A 22,847-nucleotide genomic window follows, 5' to 3' on the forward strand; every position below is an offset into this window, starting at 1 on the left:
GCAACTTCAGTTCACCTGACACTCTAATCATAGAAAACGACCTGCCATGGTGGGGTGCCTTAGTCTCTGGGTGGGCCCCCAAGGTTTGGGCCATGAAGACCCTGTTCCATCCTGTGCCCGGTCTGGGTAGTGTCGTGTGGATGCACCCCACAGTGGCTGGCCCCTGCTCCCCATTTCCTCACTGGGCCAGCAGCGTCCCCAGCCAAGGCCGCCTCCCCTGTGCTTGGCTCCTCCTTCTCTTGAGGTAACAGGTCTTCAGGACAACTCAGCACAGAGTGACAGATACTGGCCACATCCTGAGCATGAGGAAGTCGGTCCCAGGGAGCTCCAGGGACTCCCCAAGGTCACACAGCAGAGGCAAAGTGTGACCAGATGTCCATCAGGACCATCAGTGTGCATGGATCACAGCACACTGCCCCACAGGCCCACAGCCCTGCCAGGGCCCTTCGTCTCCACCAGAGATGGGGGAGCTGTTCGAGGAGACGCCAGAGAGATCCTGTGTAGCTTGTCCTGCCCCCTCTGCTCCGAGGACGCCTGACAGCTGTGTACCCGTGACCCAGGGTCTTGGAACCCTCACAGCCCAGACAGATGGGAGGGCTAGGCCAGTCACTCCCCTGGGGAGACTTCCAAAAGGATTTCCATGGATTTCACCTAATATGTAAAGTGTGAATCCTGATAACCGGCCAGTGCTTGTCCTAAATGTCTCAGGAAAGCTGCGTGTAGGCGCCACGGCCATGCTGGGTGCCCCCTCCTTGAAATTAAAACACCAAGGGAAAGTGGTGTTTTATTTATTTATTTTTAAAATTAATGTTCAGAAAGCGAGGTCTCCTTTTTTTCTTTTAAATATATTCCATTGATTTTTTACAGAGAGGAATGGAAAGGGATAGAGGGTTAGAAACATCTTTGAGAGGGAAACACGGATCAGCTGCCTCCTGCACACCCTGTACCAGGGATGTGCCCGCAACCCAGGTACATGCCCTTGACCGGAATCGAACCTGGGACCCTTCAGTCTGCAGGCCGACGCTCTATCCACTGAGCCAAACCGGTCAGGGCAGTGTTTTATTTTTACTATTCATTTATATTCTCCTGGGGCTTGTGTCATCCAAACTGAAAACCATCTAGAACGAGTGTTCGGTCTCTGCAAACCTCAGCTCTTTGAAAAACGGTAAACAAACAACCACCTCTCCACACACCACATTGGGACCTGGCACAGGAGCCCTGTGTCCGAGGGGGGTTCTCCACAGATACCACAGAGACACAAGGTCCCTGAGGATGTGTTGTCCAGCTCGGGAACGTGCGCCAGGCACAACTGCCGCTGGCATGGGGGGCTTCACTCACAGCGGCCAGGCCACAGGCACCTCTGTTCCATTCCTCTGTGCTTCATGGGAGTTGCTGTCCTTTTATTGGTGCACAGCCCCTCACTCTCAGCCAGCAAAGGAATCGTGTCCTCAGGCTGCTGGTGACCCTCCACTCCCATACTCCACGGGTTTCCTGTATGAGCCTCTCCTTTGCTGCATGCGGCTGACCCTGGTGACCTTTCCTATACAGGTCGCCGTGAATCAAGCTCGGTTCTTCATTCATCAAACATTGACGGACGCCTACTCTGTCCCACACTTGGATGAGCCCCAGAGATGATGAAAACATAACCTCTGCCCGCCCCCAGGAGGCCTGTAGGTTCCAGACAAGCAGGCCGGTGAGAGGAGCTGATGGAGAAGTTGGCGATGCCCGGAGCTCAGACACAGGGATCTTCAAACCCGGCATGGACACAGCTCTGCCATCACCCGGTCACCTCCACAACCCCGGAGCTCCCAGACCCTTCACCATCTAATTTTGTCCACGTGGCCCTTCCTGGTTTTGCTCCCCCTTGACATCCATCCATTCATCCATCCATCTTTCCATTCATCCAGCCAGCCAGCTATCTGGTACTCTTTGTCAAATACGTAATATTCCTAATTTTCAAAGATATTTGACAATACACTTGAAGTTAGTTTTTTAACAATAGGTCAGTAATAAATATATTGTTTAGTAGACGTCATGCTCTTAACTTTCCTCCTGCATTACCAGGATATTATTTTATTCACACAGTGGTGACTCAAAAGACACTCTATTAATATGAAAATCTTTATAATAAGTAGAAATAACATAATATATATTACTCTTTTATATTTTTCCATTTTCTCAGCCATTCCAATATAATCCTACTACAGGGGAGGTACCCTTTAACCATTACACAATGGGAAACCAGAGAAGAAATGGGGGAGCTATTTACTTAAGGTCACAACATGAATTCATGAGGAAATCAGTCTAGAATCTAAATAGCTTAGTTTAGAATTTTCTTCTTTACACCACGCTAACAGATAATGCTTGTTACTTTATTTAAAGCAAATTGAACTGTATTTGATAGTTAACACCTGAATGTATAGTGTTTTTCCTGGATGAACTTGGAATTGTAACATGATCTTTAGATCTTAATTCATGAGATTAATTTTGTTGACTATAATGAACTACCACTAACAGAAACATTTGGGAAAAGTGGGATTTTTGATGTATTGGATATTCTCAGAGTCAGTAAAGAGTTACGATGTGCACTGTGGTGGGTAACTAGTTTCGAACAAGTAGAATAAATTGCTTCTGACATTGAAACGTGCCTGTGCCGGCTGCTCAGCTCGCATCGCGAGGGCCCAGTGCTGTGCTGGGCAGCCCGGGGCGACCGGGAGCGTGTCTCTGGCTCTTCCTGAGCATGTCCATTTGCTCCGATACCAGCTCAGGACCCATGGCATACTGTCCTTGAATGAGAGACAATGAACGTGCAATAACCCAGCTTTGAGCCCTACGACTGTGCGGCTTTTGGATTTCAGAGCTGAAGTGCATTTTAAAACTCCATCTTGAAATCTTCTACAGTTTTCATGCATCTCAAGAAAGAGTCTACATGTATTCATGTGTGTTTTCCTTAACAATGAGAATTTGGTCTCCCCTCTCCTTCCTTCACCTGCCCCAGGGACAGTGTCACCCGTCTCTCCTTTAACAAGTATTTCCTGAGCACAAACCGTGCTCCAGGTCTCAGGCTCAGAGCTACTGATGAAATTGTGGGAGAGCAGACTGAGCCTTGCCCCCATTGAGCACATAGTCTTGTTGGAGAGAGAGACACTCACATCCATCGATGATGACGGTCATGCCAAGTGCTGAGAGGGACAAATGCATGTGTGCTATGAGGTACCTACCCCTGACCTGGTCCATCCATCTACTCACCCAACCATTCACCATCCTCCTCTCCACCCACACACCCATCCACATACCCATCACCCATCCCTTTACCCACCCACTCATCCATCCATCCATCCATCCATCCAACAAAGCAATGTTTACTGAGCTCCAGTTCTTATAGTGATACCAGGAAGACGATAGGAAAGTGGTAGAGTCCTTGCCCTTAGGAACCCAAAATCCACTTGGAGAAAGTCCCTGTGAAGACCACCGCCAGGGAGGCCAGGGAGGGAAGGAGAGAGGCAGAATAATGCACGTGTGTGCATGTGGGCCTGCACATGCTCCTGTGCTCACGCCACTTCTACAGGAGGGTTCTGGGGCGCTGCTGTGTCCAGGCTGCTATGAAGGAATACACTCGTAGTGCTTGCAATTCAAATCTCTAACCTAGACTCTTTCTGCTGGCAGAGCTCAAGGCTCTAAATCAGCCGTGGGCAAATTACGGCCCGCAGGCCGGATCCAGCCAGTTTGAAATGAATAAAACTAAAACTAAAACTAAAAAAAGACCATACCCTTTTATGTAATGATGTTTACTTTGAATTTATATTAGTTCACACAAACACTCCATCCATGCTTTTGTTCCGGCCCTCCGGTCCAGTTTAAGAACCCATTGTGGCCCTCGAGTCAAAAAGTTTGCCCACCCCTGCACTAAATCCATAGCATCTGAAACAGAAGGAGGAAGGGAGAGATCCAGGTGCCCTGGACACCCATAGAGACTATTCACGGCTCCTGCTCTTCAGTGCAGATGCCATGCATGGGTGGTGCAGTGCACTACCTGTAAGGCCAGAGCTGGGGGTCTTGGAAGACCCCTTCACAGACCTTTGGGCTCTGGGTCCTCCTGCTCGTGGAGGGGAGGGGATTTTGTAGGAGCTATGCATGTACTTTATAGCTATTGCCTTACTGAATCCTCATTACCAGCCTTCATGTATAATTATTCTCACTTTACAGTTGAGGAATGGAGACATTATGCAACTTTTCCACAGTCAAGCAGCTAGTAAAAGTGGAGGGGCTGGAAGGAAAGCCACGCCCGTGTGGCTGTGAAGGCGTGCTCCCCACTCCGCCTCCTGCCACAGGCCCAGGGAGGACAAGGAACATGACCACCAAGGTTCTCCCCTCACTCATCTAGTTGTCACACTAACCCTGTGAGTTAGAAGTTGCTGATCCCATTTTACAGATAAGCAAACTGAGGCTGAAAGTCTAAATTACTGCTTCAAGCAGCTCAGAATGGAAACACAGATCTCCTTCCTCCTAGTTTAGGCTCTTGCCCCTCCAGGGAAGACGTAGTTGTTTTACTGGTGAGGGACGGGGGAAAGGGGGGAGGACCTTTGAGGACCTTAGAACTCAGCGTACTTCTGAGAGGTGGAGAGATAGCCCGGGCCCTCGCCAAGGCAGGTTGGCCTCAGGCAGCTGAGGTTCTGAGTCCTGGGTAGTTCTCATGTTCAGACACCACCTGGGCCCCAAGTCCTTCCCTGCCCAGGAGCCCAGGCTGTGATCCCCCCTGTGGTGGCGGGTTTGAGGGAGACAGAGAGTCTGATGGAGAGTTACCTGCGTGGTCCTCTCCTTCTCTGGCCCAGACTGCACCACCCCTTTCTGACCACTAGATGGCGGGCAGACCAGGGCAGGAGATCGCTCTGTTTCCTCAGCCTCCACAGCCCTGCTTTTCTTGTTTTCTTTTGCCGGATTGTGCTTCTTGCCAACAAACAAAGGGAAATGTGAAATCATTCCACAGGGATTTGGGGTCCTGCGGGGGCGGGGTCCTGGGTGCCCTGGAAGCGGCTCAGAAACTGACATTGGTCATTCAGGGTGGACAAACCCGGCATCTTCAGAACAAGGAGTTGTTGGATGCTCTGGCCAGTGGGCAAAGCCGGTGTGGATGCCACTCCCTCCCTCAGCTTCCCACCAAACGGAGTCACCTTCTTCCCCTCCCTCTCCGTGTCTGGGAGGAAAAGGGCAGCCTGGCCAAGAATCAGTCTCCGTGAGTGTGGCAGTGTCCCTGGGTGAGGACTCCGGGAGGGGCAGTGGTGGCTCCTGCAGCAGGTTCTCAGGGTCTGAGCAAAGCTGGAGATCTGGCCAGTTGAGGAGGCAAGCGTAGTCTTAGAGCAGAAGTGCTTCCGCCCTGGACACAACTTCAGCATCTTTTGGCAATAAGTGCTGGAAGCTATGGTCTCGCAGGGAGGGAGGTGTGCAGGGCATGGAGGAGAACCGCAGCCCCATTGGGGGTCCCCAGGACTCCGGGCGTTGAGTCTTGGTTGGATGGGAGGGTCATTCTCTTAATCAGGGACTGCGGATCTCACTTTGGAGACTGGACACCAAAGTCGCTCTGATGGAAAGAAACTGGCAGTCGGGACTTCGCTGGGGGTTCCTTACACCAGAGGAAGCTCAGAGTTTGCACCCCACAGCGTAGCGTGTGATTGATTGTCAGGGCGATGTGGAGAGATGGCGCCTTTAATCTCTCTGAGCCTCCGTTTCCCTGCCTGTAAAATGGAGACGGTCCTAGCATTGGTTAGGGAGCCTCGGGCCACGAGTAATGGAGACATCAACGCCCACAGGCTTTAACAAGCAACAAAGAACATTTCTGGCCGATTGTCAGTGACAAGTCCCAGGCAGGGTGCGCGTCAGATGAGGTTCGGTCCTGCAGATCTCAGGGACCTGGTTTTGTCCATCTTTTGCTCTCCTTCCATGGTTTCAGCCTCAAGGAAAAGTTCCCTCTTAGTCCCCAAATAGCCGTGAGCAGTAATCAGGGCTACACGCTTCTTCATGCCTGTCTAGCAGAAGAAAGGTGGCGTCTCCAGCTGTGGACCAAAGGGGCTGTGACTGTCTCGATTGACACCTCCTGGGTCATGTCCCCATCCCCAAGGCCATCCCTCTGGACAGGAGGCAGGTGCTGGATGTGGAATGACGCAAGGGGGCTCTCTGCCCGGCGCCTCCCTCACCTGCTGGCCTGCAGCCAGGTGACTCCTGTCACCTGGTGGGAAAGGAATGAGCTGGAGGCTGGGGAGGAGGTGGTTTCAGGATCAAGGTCACTGCCTCGGGCTTGTCCATGGTCCCCTCTGGCCCTGGGCTTCTCGGCCTTCAGGTCCTGGGGCTGCCTGGCTCGGCCCCTGAGCTCGGGAAGGTGGCCTGGGAGACCAGCTCCTCTATAGGACACAAAGTCCAGTGTCAGGGCGACTCTTATGAAAGGTCTCATCAGCAGCCTGATAGAACCATCCAGAACATGTCATCCAGGTCCCAGATCCAGACCCAAATCGCCCCACAGCAAGAGGGCAGGCCTGTTCCTGCTTGGGGTGGGGAAGCTGTTTTGCAGGGAGAAACCCCTTTTCACTCCAGCAATGTTCAGAGTCAGACGCAGGTGATCAGCCGAACTCGTCGTAGTCACACTCCCCTGTCAGGTTTGGGGTTGTCTCTGTTTCCCAGTGTCCACGAGGTTGGGGGAGGAAGGCGGGTCAGGGGCTCCGCAGCTTTTCAGAATTTATCCCTCAGGAGAGCTGGCTCCAGTTTAAAATGTGCCGCTCCTCATGGGCTGTTGGGTCCAGGCTGAAAGACGGAGGAGAAACAATCGAAATGTGTCAGTGGATTGTGCCCTAGAGCCGAGGGCTGCGCGCTCCTACGTCCTGTCACCCGTGTCGCTGGAGTTCTTTAAAGTGCAGGTGCCGCCCCGCCGAGGCGCTTGCCGAAGAAAAGCAAAGGCATAAAGTTTGGAAACACAGTTTAAATTCATGCGCAAGGATCTTCAGTGAAGAGGATGGACTGGTGACCAGGGTTTCCACCACTGGAGTTCATCAAACTCCAGATGTGCCCTGGAAAGATGGTTAAAAGTTCCCAGATGGATGAAAAACACACATAAAGACTCATGAGCTGAATTTACTTAAGAAAAATAAATTGTCTCTTAACAATTATCCTCCATAATTGCATGAAATTGTCAGTAGCTGTGAGGGTGTTTTCAGTGCCCAGCAGCCTCCTGGGACATCGGGGCCCCCGACGGACACCTGCTGGGCAGGACTATCAGTCAGGGCCCAGGTGTGCGGAGATGCTCTTCCAGGTGGGACATTCCCATCGAGATCCAGTGCTTTCTGGGAAGGTGCAGGGTTTGGACAGCCCAACCCGGCTGAGTTAACCGTTCACTACACAGGGACCTGTGGGAGGGAGCGAGTGTCTGAGGGTGCCCGTGGGTCCTCAGTGCAGCTGGGAGGCCGGCCCCGCCCTGCCTCCAGCTCAGATGGCCTTGCAGAGCCTGGAAGTCACCCTGAGACCCAGGTGGAGCTGGGCGCGGGGCGGGGCTCAGCTCCGTGTCCTTGACTCCGGTCCAGCAGGGAGCGTGCTCAGGCATTTAGGCTGCATCACATTCACACTCTCTCCGAGTGTTTATACATCTTCTTTTAAGAGCAGCCGCAATTGCCACCAGCTCAGCAAAAACAAACATGGAGTAACCATGGTGACACGCGCGTTTTGGCGCGGGGCAGAAACAGCCTCAGGCGGACGTGGTTTAATGCGTTTGCCCAGGTTTGATGCGAAGCGCAACGGACCAGACGGAAAACCTGCACGGTGCCCGGTGAGCTGTGGCTCTCCTCTCTCCGCAGGTGCCTGTCCCTACGTCACAATTTTTGAAGCCCAACAAGGGGCTGTGGTCACTGGCACCCAGGCCGGCCTCCCAAGGCCACGCCCAGCTCCCTGGTCTGGGAGAACACTGTCCAGCAGGCTTCCTTGCCTACAGCCTGGACTCACCACGTTCAGGTTTCCTTTTCACAAAGTTGGTGCCCAAGGATTGCAAAGCCAGGCTCTCTGAGAGAGGCCCAGGCTGGCTGCCCTCTCGCAGGGCTGGCCGTGCTCGGCTCCAATGCTCTGAGGTTGGCTGGACTCCAAGACTAGCATCTTGAATGACGTCACGCTCCACATGGCAGGTCACACGCTTTGTTCTTGTGTTGGCAGTGATAACTTACAATGAGTCTAAGGGTCTGAGCCCCTGACTGGCCTACAGGGAACAGACACTCATTCCAAATCCCGCCCTTCCCCCGCCTCCGATTCCTTCTGACCCACCATGGGCCTGGACAGAGAGCAGCAGGCACTGTGGGCTGGTTGCATTTGAGTACACCAACTTTACACGGAATTAGGAAACCATATTTACATCTTCCACGGCGCTCCTATAATCAGCACCAAAGACCTTTTATCAAAAGGGATTGTATCTAAGGCTGTGCAAATTCAAAAAGAGTCCAGAGTCCATGCAACAAAATTGACCTGGGTCACAGGGAAGCCCTGGTATCTCCACGATGGCTTCACAGGACAAGACCCTAGAGCAGTGATCGGCAAACTGCGGCTCGTGAGCCACATGCGGCTCTTCCACAAAATACTGACTTCTGCGCATGGGCCATGAAGTTTCAATCACACTGTACGTGCGCGCCCACACGTGGTATTTTGTGGAAGAGCCACACTCAAGGGGCCAAAGAGCCACATGTGGCTCTCGAGCCGCAGTTTGCCGACCACTGCCCTAGAGTGAGCACACCAGGCCTCAGAGCCGAGGTGGATGCTGGAGGGAGAGGTACCTGTGCAGGTCACTCCATGCACCGAGGCTGGCTCCGTGGGTCCTGCTGGAAGGAGAGGTCTTGTTCATGGACGCTGCCAGGCAGTTCCTCGGTTCTCAATGCGAGCTGGCAAAAGACAGGCTGCTCCCGAGCAAGAGCAAGATCTGGGTGACAAATACCAATAAAGCACAGATGCTTGTGGCAGGGATGAGGGACGCCTGGAGAAAACCCCCCGGACAGAAGTCCCAGGCCGTGGACACTGCCTGCCGCTGCGCAGCAGTGTCACAGGCACCGTGGGGACCGTGAACTCGAATCCCGTGTGCGCAGGCAGCAGGAAGCCTTGCCCGGTCCCGCCAGGCCTCGTCACCTGTGGGAGGATGGGATGTGCGGAGACGCAGGAGCACTCTGACCCAAGAAGGGTCTTCCCAAACTTTCACCAGCCCTAGAACCCCTAGGGATGGGAGTGGGGGAGGGGAGAGGGTTGTATCTCAGATTCCTGGGCCCCACCTGCAAGAGTTCTGATACAATAAACTGGAGGGAGCCTCATTCTGTATCCACAATCCTTACAACGTTCAGGGGACCCTCCCACAGTGGTCTGAGCACTGCTGGAGTCTTCTTTGCAGATTTCCAAATACCCACGGACCTTCGTTGCTCGGGCAGCTCAGGTGGGCATGGCTGTAGATTCTGCAGAGGACTGGAATGGAGGTGCCACCCCGAGGCCCTGCTCCTCGGGCAGGACTTTATGGGGCGCAGTGGAGTAAATTGCACAGCTGCTGGCGAAGTCGATGCTTGTTGAGCCTCCTATGTATAAAGCAAAGAGACATTCTGGGGCGAGAAAAAGGAGCGAGACTCATAGCCGTGTCTCTGAGGACTTATTGCCGAGAAGGGAGGATGGATGAGTTAGGAGAGGATACTGCCCAGGAGCCCTAGTGCTGGGGGGCCCAGTGGGGGCACAGCCCATCAGGGCCGGGGGAGGCCTAATGCAGAGCCCTAGAGCCCATCCACCATGAGCAAGCAGGGCATGTGTCCTGGCACCTGGGGGCCCTGCCAGAGGTCCATCTGCTCAGCCAGATCTCCCTGCCCAGGGCTTACCGGAGAGTCCCTCACCCCCCCCTCCCCCCCCACACACACACGTGGGCACCGTGGGGACTGGCAGCCGAGCTTTCTGTCTCCCACTGCCTGTGCGTATCCGCTGCACAGCTCACTGCAGCCAACTTCTCGGGGCAGAGGGACGGGAGGGCGTTTCTCTTCCTTTGGCATCGAGCCTGCTGGACCCCCCGGACACTGTGCTGTCCTGGCCTTGGCCGCTGGGGTCTGATGGCCACACGGGACCCCCTCCCCAGATAGGGCTCCGTCTGCAATAGAGCCCCGTCTTCTCCCTGAGACCTGAGCTTCCCTGGAGAGAGCCACTCCGGTGGCCGGTGTGGGGCCAGGGGCTCAGCTCCCTAGTGCCTCACATGTGGGCCTGGAGGCTAGTCCTGGGCCGCATCTGGGATCTGCCTGTTGCTAATGAGACCGCAGAGGGAGAGGCAGCAGATGGAGACGCCAGACCAGGTCCGGGGAGGGAGCAGGAGGCACAGGAAGAAAGGGGAGCCTGGCACCCAGCTCCCTCCCTTGCCCTCTGTCGGCCCTGCAGCAGCAAGGCCTTCCTGGCATTTCTCCAGACTCCACAGCCCACACCTTGAACCTGGGAGCAACCTGGGATCTCTGGCTTGTAGGGACTGGATGGTGAAGGATCGAGGCAGGTGTGGGGGAACCTGGAGACTGTGAAACCGTCCGGCCCGTGATCTTTATCCCTCCTTCTCTCCGCAGGTGTGTTTGTGAAAACGACCCTCTGGCCCTGCCCCAGCCTCTGATGGCACCTCCACCTGCACCTTCTCTCGGGTGACGCTCGAAGGGCTGGAGGCGGGCACCTCCACGTGAGCGTTCAGTGAGCGTTCAACTGGAACCGGATGTGGCTCTGGAGGCTGGCACTCGTGGTCCAGCTGTGGCAGAGGAAAGGGGCATTTTCTTCTCTGCTGGTCTGTTTGAAGGACATGCTGCCCGAAGAGGGCTTTCTCCCAGATCACCAAAGGGCGAAGGCAAACCAACACACAGGCCAGGCCGCCGTCGGGAATTACACTCTGCAGCCGCATCTGTGAGACAACGCACAGCCGGCCTTGCCCTGAGACCGGGCTGGCTTCCAACCGCTGCGGCTTCTGGAAAAAGACCCCAGGCTTCCCAGGGAAGCGCTTCATCTGGACTCAGCCCTTCCTGCCTCTCGTCCTGCGGCGGAAAAGACGGCCGTGGCTCACAGCCAGCAGAGCTTCGCCGGCATTCATAATCTTATTAAATCCTAACAGCCGCGGAGATCAGTATCGCTCTCCTTTTTCCTCTTCCTGCAGCTAAGTGGCTGCCAAGGCCCCAGGGGGTGCTGCCAGGCCCTGGCTGCTGCACCCCAGGCCGGGCACAGAGGTCACAGAACGGGGGATAGGAAGGCCAGGGCTGTGGGTGTACCAGTGGCCGCTGTGACAAATAGCCATACGCTTAGTGCTAGTGTAAAACCACACAACTGCACTATCTCACACTTTGGGAGGTCAGACGTCTGACCTGTGTTTCACGGGGACACAACAGGGGAGCAGGAAGGGCTGGTTCCGCCTGGAGATTCTGGGGGGTGGGGGGTGAGCTTCCTTTCTGTCTGTTTGGCTTCCAGAGGTGCCTTGTTTCCTGGCTAATAGCCCCGCCTCCAAGATCAAAGGCAGAAGAGCTGGTCCAGTCTCAGAGCCTCAGTTCACATCACCCCAGGTCTCTGCCTCCCTCTGCCACATCTAAGGGTCCAGGTGATCGCTCCGGGCCCACCTGGGGGACCAGGGTAATCTTGCTGTTGTCAGGTGAGCTGATAAACAACTTCAGCTCCATCTGCCCCTTAATCCCTTCCAGCCTGAAAGGTGATATGTTCACAGGTTCCAGGATTAGGGAGACATTCAGGTCTGCGCCCCAGGGGCCTCCTTTCATGCCGTGACTTGGGCTGGGCATCCCTCCAGGGCCCTGCCTCTCCCTGTGGGATGTGCTGGGGCTGGCTTACCTGGCTTTTGGGAGCCAAGAGTTAAGTAGGTGTTATTAAAAGCTACATAGGCACACAATTAATAAAATAAATTGCATTAAAACAAAGATAACGAATGCTCCAATTCATCACTTTCTAACCGTTTTCCTACATGTTACTGTCATCTACCCTCTGGGGGTGACTTGCCTCTATTATATCTAAGTGGCAGAAATTCTAGTACCTGCCATCTCTTTCCAAATCATGGTGGCAGCTTGAAATTGGCCACGATGGGAGTAGTCACACCATGGGAATGAGCAAACTACAGATCAGGGCTTGACTTATTTTTATTTTTTGTTGTTGATTATTTAAAGCAATGGAGAAAATATTAATATGCCATGTTCGCCATTGCTACACTGTGAATGATTTGTCATGTTTGTAACTGCTACATTGTGAATAGCACAAAAATGGTTAAATCATAATTAAACGGCAACTGTTAGTTGGCTACAAATACAAGAGTTTGGCAAAGATCCATGAAAGGGTTCTGTGTGAATTAGCTGGCTACATGGAATTAACAACCCAAAGCACTGTTTCATGATTATCTGCAAGCTGCCTGCCGCACTCCCTCCATAGCAATAACCTGGAGAGTGAGCTGATGGGCAGATGCAGGGACCAGCTTCCTTCTCCAGCCCCTCCCTCCCCCAGCCTCACCTCCCAGCACCATGTGCTCTGTGTTCTGCCCTCTGAACCTCTCGAATTTCCCAGAATCCTCCCTGCTTGTTCACACAGTTTCTCAAGGTGGCAGGACCCCAACCCACTCGACCCTGTGTCATCGCCTGCTTATCCTGCTTGTCCTTCAGGCACAACCCAGGAGACCCCGGGTTGGGTGGAATGCCACTCATTGCCCCAGGTTCCCTCCACCTCAGCTCACGTCACACACACACACACCCCTGGAATCAGGCTGCGCTCTGTCTTTACTGCTGGCCCTGGCTGTGCACAGAACAGCCCAATTCCTACATAGTAGATGCTCAGCGAACGCTCACTCCATGGAATGGGTAGAACACACACATAAGGAGCTGGAGTTGCTCTTGGCTGGGTGCAAAGCCTTTAAATCTCCCCCAGGACATGGCAGGAAGCAGAAGAGAGAGAGAAAGCACAGATGCAGACACAGCCCTGAAGAGAGCCGGCTCCCAGCAGATGGGGTCTCTGGGCACATGGAGGGCCCTGGGGAATGCCACATGCCAGCCCCCTGTGCCTGGAGGCCGGCATCCCTGACAAAGAGTTTCTTTGTGCAGATCCGCGGGAGGCAGGGAGCACAGTGCTCAGGGTAGATCAGTGTCCTCCCCAGCGGGCCCTGGGAGCTGGATCCCGCCCCAGGTGTGCTCAGAGGGTAAACAGGAGCCGGTGTGAGGCAGTTGATAGGGAGACAGCTGCCCGGGGATCCCGGCACAGGCAGCCCAGGTATGGAGGCTGCGCTCATGGGCTGCCCTGTCCCCACCCTCACCAGGGCTCCTCGGCAAACAGCAGGAGGCGCTGCTGAGGGCATCAGGAGAGATGCCTGGTCAGGTAGCAGTGATGGTGGCAGTGCTGCCTGGAACCTAGCCATGCCAGGCCCGGGCTAGGCCCTCTCCCGGCACCAGCCTGAGTAGGAGCTCTTGGGATTACACCCTCATTACAGCGGGGAGACTGAGGTTTGCACCTGGTAAATGTCAGACTGGGAAGGCCTCCTAGACCCTGAGGTCACAGAAGACTTCCTGCCCTTGGTCTTAGATAGTTAATGCAGCTGCTCGTTACTCGCCGGCTCCAGATTGCTGAGCTCCCAGGCCTCTGTCTATGTCCTCTCAGGCTCCTCTCCCGTCCTTGCCCCACTCCCAGGTGGAGGCACTCACCTTACCTGGAGTTTGGAGACCACCTAGAGCTGTGGGGAGGCCAGGTGGGAAGCAGGACCCTCCAGCTGCCTGCCTCCCAGCTGCCCTCATACAGGAAATGCCCGCCCCACAGCCTAGGACGGTGCCCGCCGGAGAGCAGGCCTCTCCTGGCCTCCCTTCCCAGTCTTGGGAAGAGAAGGAAACTTCCCGGCCTGGGGTGGATGGAAGGAGAGATGGGAGGAAGGGAAATGACGTCAGAGCCAATACACTTGGAGAAGGTGCTGCGAGACTTCCGGTTGACAAACAGGGGGCCTAAGTCAGCATTCCCCTCACCTCGAGGAAGACCCATGGAGAGCAGGAGCCAGGAGGACACGGGATCCACTCCATCTGTAATGAAGTGAGTCCTCAGGCCTGGAGATGCGGGGAGGGGTGTAGGAAGCGATGGGGGTGAGGGGGGCGGGTGGAGCTGGAGAGAGGACCCTGGAGTTAGAAAAGGCCACGACAGAATGCACAGCTCAGGCAAGGTCCCCCAAATGAAGAGGGGAGGGGAGGTCCACCTGCAGGCCCAGGGCGTGTCCCCAACCTGTTTGGTTCTGAGAAGCAGAGCATGGGGGCTACGTAAGGAATTAGTTGGCAAACCACGCTGCCTGGAAGCCGTGTGTGGGTGTCACGACGTCTTCTTAGAAGAGGAGAAAGCATAATCTTTGCAAACATGGGCGGACTCAGATTCACACACGTCAGGTCATGTAATGCAGATGGGACGAACTTAAATCTTAGAAACCCGATTCCGCGCCCCGTCCAGGAGACAGCCTACACCTATTAAAAGGTTGAAAATCCAAGGACGGTGGTTAATGTCAAGGGAGGCTGAGTTTAAGTTGAAAAGCATTGGGCAAGACCAAGAAGGGTCCTTTAGAATAATAAAGACGGCAACTCACATTAACTTGTCCCAGTGATGTATACTCATGTACCAAAAATGACTCAACCGCTACAAAGTAAAAAAGGAGACACGAGAAAGTATATGCAAGCGCATAGTACTAATAGGAGGCTTTTCAGGAAATAGCTGTTGTGATTTATTTGTTAACTTTTTTCTTTTGGGTAATTTACCCAATATTTAACCACGAAAAAGTTTCAGAAAAGTTGAAAGAGTTGTGCGCTAAACACTCATATATCCAGCCTCCCCAGGTCAGGGGTCAGCCAACTCCGGCCCCGGAACTAAACTCACCCACTGGCTGTTTTGCATGACTTGTAAGATAAGAATGGCTTTATGTTTTCAATGGTTGAAAAATAGTCAAAAGAGAGAAAATATTTGGTGACATGAAAATTATGTGAAATTCAAATTTCAGCGTTTATAAATAGGGTTGTGCGGGCACACGGGGTACGCATATTGTCAATGGATGGTTTCTTGCCCCATAGATTGATTGGTTGAATAGAGCCACAGTCTACAATATTTACTCCCTGGCCCTTTACAGAAAGGTTGACTGACTCCTGCCCTAGATTCTAAAATAAGCATTTTTTTAATGATTGTTTTGTCATCCATCTGTCCATCCCTCTGTCCATTCATCAACCCATACTGTTTGGGATGCATGTGGAAATTGTAGACATCAGTACACATCACTCTTTAAATGCATATCTTAATCAGCATTCATTACTAGTTTATGGGTGTTTTGTAAATGGTAAGATGTACAAACAGCAAAACGTATAACATTTAAGTCTCATCCTCTATGAAGATGAAGTTCCCTCATGGCCTTTCCCGGCCAATCACCCCACTGAGGCTACCACAGTTGCGATTTTTCACTCTCGGTTCGTTTGGCCGCTTCTGGACCTTCACACAAATGGAACTGCACAGCCTGTAATCTTGTGTGCGCGGTCTTCCACTCCTCGTAGTATTCTAAGAACCACGCTGCTGCCGTGTGGGTGCAGCCCCTCCTACTGAAGAGCATTCCATTGTGTGAATATGCCAACATCTGTTTACTCATTCTGATGACGGCCCCCACGCTACGCCAGTGTTTGGCTCGTTTGGATAAAGCTGCTGTTTCTTGTCAATCCCTTTGACGGGTAAATACCTGAAAGTAGAAGTTTGGCCCATGGGGTGCGTGGATGTTTAGTTTTATAAGACACTGTCAGACTTTGTCCAAAGCGGTTGGACCATTTCACTCCCAATGATGAGCATTCTAGTCGTACCATGCCTTTGCCAGCAATGGGGGGTGCCATTCTTTTCCATGTTAGGCATTCTGGTGAGTGTGCAATGACATTTTGTGATTTATTTGGATTTTCCTGATTCCTAATAATGCTGAACATCTTTTCATGTGTTTTTTTAGACATTCATATATCTTCCTTTGTCAAGTAAAAAATTAGATCGATTTCTGCCAGGTAAATATTTCTGTATCAACATTTATTTGCTCACAGATGGACATCATAAGACTAAGAATGCAGGCCTGGTGCAGTTGGTCGGAGCATCATCCCATGCATTGGGAGGTCTTGGGTTTGACTCCTGGTCAGGGCACATATCCAGGTTGTGGGCTCGATCCTCTGTCAGGGTGTGAGGGAAGGTGGCTGATGGATGTTTCTCTCTCCCTTCATAAAAATCAATTTTTAAAAAAAATCAAGACTAAGGATCCAGTGTTGTGGACATTTTTTGATTATGACATAATCAGTTAAAAATAAACAGCTCTTAAAAAATGTAAGTTTACTGAGTTAGAGTTTACATAGCCAACAGGACATCCATTTTAAGTGTCCACCCAATGACTATGACATGAGGTAAGGTTTGAGGTTTATTTATTTTTTATCATATGGACATCCTGTCATTCTAGCACCATTTCTGAAAAGAAGGTCTCATCCCCCAATGAATTACTCTGGAATCTTTTTAAAAAATTAATTGACCATTTCCCCCCATGAATCTTTATATCAGTACTACAATGTCTTGGTTACAGTAGCTTTCTAGTAAGTCTTAAAGTCAAGTAGTATACTTCCTCTAATTGAATTCATTTTCCAAAAAATTGACTCTTCTAGATTCTCTGTTTTTCCTCATGGAATTTTAAAATCTGCTTGTCAATTTCTACAAAGAAAGAAAGAAAGAAAGAAACCAGCAGGATTTGGGGGGAGCATTTGTACAGAATTAATATTTCTTCCTAACATGTTTAGTAGAACTCACCAATGAGGCCACCTGGGATTAGAGTTTTCTTAGAGGGAAATGTATAACTATAAATTCAATTTAAAAAATAGATATAGGGATATTCAGGTCATTTATTTTTATTTTTCAAGAAATCTATTCATTTTAAATAACTTGACAAATGTATTGACAGAGTTGTTCATAATATTCCTTTATTCTTTTAATGTTCATTGTATGTATAGTCCTATTTATAATTCCTAATACTGGTGAGTTATGCTTTTACTTTTTAAAAAATTTCTGATTTTTCTGGCTAGAGATTTATCAATTATATTTATTTTTTCCCAATAATTTAGTTTTGCTTTCATTGGATTATCTGTTCTTTTTTATCTTCTTTTTCAATCATTCCCGACTGTTATTTTCTTTTTTCTTAATTTGGGTTTATTCACTGTTGTCTTTCTGGTTTATTGACTTGCAAACTTAGATCATTGATTTGTGGCCTTTGTTCTTTTTTTACATAAGTACTGAAAACTGTACGTTTCCTTTTAAGCAGTACTGGAGTTACATCCCAAAATTTTGATATGTTGTGATTTCATTTTCATTCAGTTTGATATATTCTAATTTCTTTTGTGATTTCTTCTTTGGCCCATGGGGTTTTTTTTAGAAGTGTGTTATTTAATTTCCAAATTAGGATTTTTTTCACATACTTTTTGTTATTGAGTTCTGGTTTAATTATTTTTATGGTTAAAGAACAGACATTGTGTCATTCGAATCACTTTGCGTGAATCATTATGACTTGTTTCTTGCTGAATGTTCCATGGGTACTTGAAAAGAATGTATTTTGCTATTGTTCGGTGAAGTGTCTACAGCCATAAATCAGGCAAATTGGTTCCTGAGTAAAGGCAATACTGTTACTAATTTCCTGTCTATCAATTGTTGAGGGAGGAACATTTAAATTGCCAGCTAAAATTGCAGATGTGTCTCTTTCTTTTTTTTTAGGCCTGTCATCTTTTCCCGTGTGTGTTTTTGAAGCTCTGTAATTAGGTGCATACACAGTTAGGATTGTTTAGGACATCCTCGGGGTGAACTTAGTCCCTTTTCATTCTGAAGTCCTCTTCTTCATCCTGGCGATACTCCCTGCTCCGCAGTCGGCTTTGTCTGGTATTAATATGACTTTTCCAGGCAATTTCACACCTCGTACAATATATCTTTTTCCATTCCTTCACCTTTAGTCTGTGTTGTCGTATTTAAAGGAGGTTCCTTTAAATATTTAGGTTCTATTTTTCGGTCTACTTAGACAGTCTCTGCCTTTTCATTGAAATGTTAGCCCTTTAATAGTTGAGATCATTTGGGCTGTGGTTGGGTTGAAATCTATCATCTTGTTCCTTTTTCCTTGTTTTCCCTTATTTTGATCAAATGAGCATCAAGCATCTTTTTGGGCGTGAAGGAAAATAAACAGCATTTTAAACTGAGCACTTTTCGGTATTTCATTTTCTCTCCACTTTGGTTTATCAGCGCTACCTCATTCTTTTGTCACTTAGTGGTAGCCCTGTTGTTTTTAGTGTTATGTTTATTGCACCTTTAACTCGTCAGTCTGACTTCATCTAATATCACACCAGTTCACCTACACAGTGTGAGAACCTTGCATCGGTAACTGTACCTTCCTTTTCCCCATCCCTTCTTTTGTAATAATGTTTTCATACATTTCACTTTTACACGTTAGGAATCTCACAACACGTGTTCATATTTTAATGCAGGTCTATTAAAATCACTAATAAAAAAGTAATTTTTATCCCAGCTGGCATGGCTCAGTGGTTGAGCATCGACCTATGAACCAGGAGGCCATGGTTTGATTCCAGTCAAGGGCATATGCCCGAGTTGCAGGCTCGATCCCCATTAGGGAGAGTGCAGGAGGCAGCCAATCAATGATTCTTTCTCATCATTGATGTTTCTATGTCTCCCTGTCTCTTCCTCTCAGAAATCAAAAATATTTTTTAAAAAGTAATGTTTTTAAAAAATATATTTTATTGAGTTTTTGCAGAGAGGAAAGGAGAGAGATAGAGAGTTAGAAACATCAATGAGAGAGAAACATCGACCAGCTGCCTCCTGCACACTCCCCACTGGGGATGTGCCCGCAACCAAGGTACATGCCCTTGACTGGAATTGAACCTGGGACCTTTCAGTCCGCAGGCCAACGCTCTATCCACTGAGCCAAACCGGTTTCGGCAAAAAATAATTTTTAATTAAAAAATATCATTAACATAAAATGCCAAAATGACACCGCAAGTGCATTGCTTCTAGAATGTACTGTTTGAACTGTGATTGCAGCATTTTCCATGCTGCCATTATTTATTTGTCTTTCTCTTGCATTAGACAATAAAGTCCTTGAGAGCCAAAACAACACCTCTTCATCTTGTAACTTTAGCATAGTGCATGGAGCTGGGAGGAGTTCAACAAATGTTGTACGACTCATTAATTTGCCGACTGCCCAACTGCCTGACTTACTGAATGAAGGAATGACCAGAGGGTGGAAGCCTGAATACTAGAAGCCCAGATGGAAACACTCTAGCAGGCAGACAGATGCACAGTACCTCATCGCCTTTATGCACGCTTCTCCCTTCTGTCCCCACTCTCACCACCCACCTCCCATTCAAAACTTGACAGGCAGGAGGAGGAAAACAAGGACATCAAGCGTGCTTCAAGGACACTTAAAAGGTCACAGATCAGGACTGAAGGTGGAATCTGACTGTGGCGGCATTCCAAGAGCTGCTGGGTGTGGCCATTTGTCTTGTGGCTTCAGATGTGTTTGTGTTGGGAACAAATGTGACCTTGGCTGAGGTCTGGGAATGGAGAGTGGGTCACTTCAGGATCGTGTCCTCGCTGGCCTGGGAAGTGGCCCAGAGCCCCCTGCTTGCTGCCTGAGTCTTTGTGCGCCTGGTTGCTCCCGACCTCGGCGGGGAAACTGAGGCAGCTAAGCAGCTTTCTCAGATGCAGAAAATGTTCTGCAGCCCTGGCTGACTAGCAACGCCGACGGTACTAATGACCTGGGGTGTGGATTTCCACGCTTCGGCCTTTGAAGTGGTATGCCGGATGCTCTCCCGTGCGGCTGGCTGGCTTGGGAATAGTTAAAGCTGGCTCAGAGCGGGCTCTCCTGGAAACGAGGCTGTGGAAACACTTCTCCTCTGGCATTCTGAATGCCGAACAATCAGAGCATTATGGATTTTACCCTGCTTTGCTGACCTCTCTCTGGCTTCCCAATCCTTGAAATGTTGAGAGGATTATAAAAATGTTCACAATGTGCTTTACAAAAATTCTACATAAATCATACTAATAACAAAGCAGCGTGTCTCCCTTCCAGCCAATGTCGACCTCCTAGGAGAGCACGTGTTTCCAAGAGGCATCTTTAGTGCAAATAGAGAAAGTTCTGGAAAGCTAAAAAATTAAACTTAGGTTCAGCCATCTTCCTTACCCTATTTTACTGACGTAACACTTACGTATGAAGCAGGCGTGGTCAGGGTGAGGGGGGTAACGTGCCCCACCACAGTGGAATAAGGCAGTTGGAGTCACGCCCAAGGCAGGTGGGGGACATCCCCCAAGTGATCACCAGTTCTCTCTAGATTTCTCTCTCTCTCTCTCTCTCTCTGTGTGTGTGTGTGTGAGAAATGTACCGTGGATTCGCCATTTGTCTCCCCATTCACTGCATCACAGAACCAGAAAAGCAGTAGAGGATAATGTATGATGCTGCTTTTCAAACCCTATTTTTTCAGGCCGGTGTCTGGTGACTCAGAGGGAAGAGGGGCTGCCCGGTTGCAGGTTGGAGATTTGCTGCTCTTTCCTCCCCCACCCTCCAGGCCACCACTTGGCCCAGCCTTGGGCAGTGGACAGTTTGAATACTTGACAGGCAGGAAGAGGAAAACAGGGCTTCACGTGGGGTCCGTGGGGTCATGTGACCCCTGGGTGAGGGTTGCCTGATTCTCAGAGCTTGTCCCCCTGTGAGGGCCAGGGAATCAGTGGGGAGGAGAGGGGCTGCTTGGGAAGTGCCAGCATCTCTGGAAATGGCCTGGCGAGCTGAGCAGTGGGGACCAGCTGAGTCAGTGACTGGGACTCCCAGTGCCCAGGGCCCCAGGGAGTGGGGGCCTCTCTAAGCCTGAAGGCTAGGACAGGAGCCTGCGAAAGAAGCCCGTTTGGGGTCCATGTGGGGCCCAGCCAGTGTGCAGAGCTGCCAGGTCATCTAGAGATTACACACAGAGGTCAGTGAATCCAGGAGACCCACCAAGGGGGATCAGGGTTGGGCTTTTACTCAGGAAACATTCCCTACGCTCATTGGGGAAGAGAGGCAGTAGGTCTATTCCAGAACTTTCCATATCACCTTCTAGAACCCACAGCGACTTCACCAAATGAGACGGTGCCAGTGTCTCCTTTGCATTCAAAATGGCAGTCTGTGGCTGGAGCGTAGGGTTCTGGGGCCATTCAGCCTGATTCAACCGATTCAAACGCCGCTCCAGGAAAGCCAGCGGGGGTTGTTTTACAAGTTCCGTTAACTCTTCCAAAATGACAAGGCACCACTTAGTAAAGGACTGCTCTCTAGTAGTTAATGACATCCCATCACCTGGGAAGATTGGTTTCCTCTCACAACACTCTCTAAAGTGTGTGTGTGTGTGTGTGTGTGTGTGTGTGTGTGTGTGAGAGAGAGAGGGGGGGGGGAATATATTATATATTGGAAAATAATGTATAAAGGCAAAGGTTTATCTGTGCCTCCAAAATGTATCATTCCTCTCTTGATGGTCTGAATTAATACCCAGTTCTATTTTTGGCAATTATTAGCTATAAAGCTATAATTTTCTCAAAATGTCATTAAAAAAAACCATCATAAAAAAAAATGGCTGTATCTGTCAGGACTCTCTCTGAGCTGCAACCAGTTTAAACCAGTTTAAGCAAAACAGGGCGTTCACTGGCTCACATAAATGCGAAGTCCTGGTGCACACAGGGGGCCACCGGCAGGGCTGTAATGATGTCATCTCTCAAAGGCACTCAAGGCCAGGCAGAGGACAAGGCTGCAGTGGACACAGACTGCTTTCCCACTGGCTCCAAGGGCAGAGGCCCAGGAGGGACTCTGATTGGCTCAGCCCGAGTCACATGAGCAAGTGCCATCCAGTCCGGTGGCTGGGAAATACAGGGCTCTGGTCAGAGCTGGGCCACATGGTTGGCAAGAAGGCAGCCCTTCCTGGGCCAGGGGGAAAGGACGCCTGTGGGGCCAAGGGGGTGGGTGACTGCGGAAAGGCAGGGTAGGTGCTGACACACAACAGCCACCAGAGCTTGGCCCTGCTTTTCAGGGACCCCTCAATGCTGATGGGCCCACAACAGCACAGATCCTACCACCCAGTCCTCCCTGGAACAAGGCTGTGTGTCAATATAGACTGTGTATCAATGTACGCGGTGTTTCGTTTCGAAACCTTGCTGCCTGCTGCCTTTGCTGCTGGTGCTTTCATTGCATTCAACTTCCAGTCCAGCTGCCTCTCTCATATGGTAGTAGAGCCCACGTCTCCCGGCAGTGCCGTCCCCCTCGATGTCCAGAGCGCGGACAGATGTGCCGGCATCTCTAACAGGGAGCTTTGGCGCTGAATGCCTTCCAGATGTGCCCCTTTCCCTGCTGTCCTGGCGATCAAATTCCCCAGCCACCGGCCTTCAACCGGCCAGGAAGGGGAAGCTACATGGATATTCCTGCTCTTCCTGCTCATGTTCTTCAAACCGTCAATGTACCTCCCCACTCACCCTAAGCACGTGTTTGCACACCTTCCCCCTCGGCCATCCCCGTGCTGTGGAAGCCTCCTGATCACCCCGCCCGTCCCTCACAACTTCTCAGAGCTCCTGGCCCCTCCTGACCCCTCTTAGCTGCCATCGAGGTGCTGCGGTCTGAGGGGTGTCTGTAGGAAATGACCTCCGGTTGCAGTTTTGAGGTTGGCTTTGTAAAGCAGTGGTGGACTGCTCCAGGTCTTCAAAGCTGGAGACCCGCTCCCTGGTCATGAAGCGAGGCCACCAGCGGCTCTTCCCTGCACATGATGGGGTGGGCTGCTTGTGAA

General features: G+C 50.8%; 1 protein-coding gene across 1 annotated transcript in view; it reads left to right on the forward strand.

Moving 5' to 3' along the window:
* The window catches only part of UMODL1 (uromodulin like 1), a 54,411-nt gene extending 51,796 nt beyond the window's left edge, over positions 1-2,615 (forward strand). Inside the window, exon 22 of the mRNA XM_006754362.2 lies at positions 1,549-2,615. The gene's annotated coding sequence lies outside the window, so the exon portion shown is untranslated. The remainder of the gene's footprint in view (positions 1-1,548) is intronic.
* Positions 2,616-22,847: the final 20,232 nt, after the last annotated feature.

Source organism: Myotis davidii, unplaced genomic scaffold, assembly GCF_000327345.1.
Source record: "Myotis davidii unplaced genomic scaffold, ASM32734v1 scaffold512, whole genome shotgun sequence".
In the NCBI taxonomy this organism is placed as follows: Eukaryota; Metazoa; Chordata; class Mammalia; order Chiroptera; family Vespertilionidae; genus Myotis; species Myotis davidii.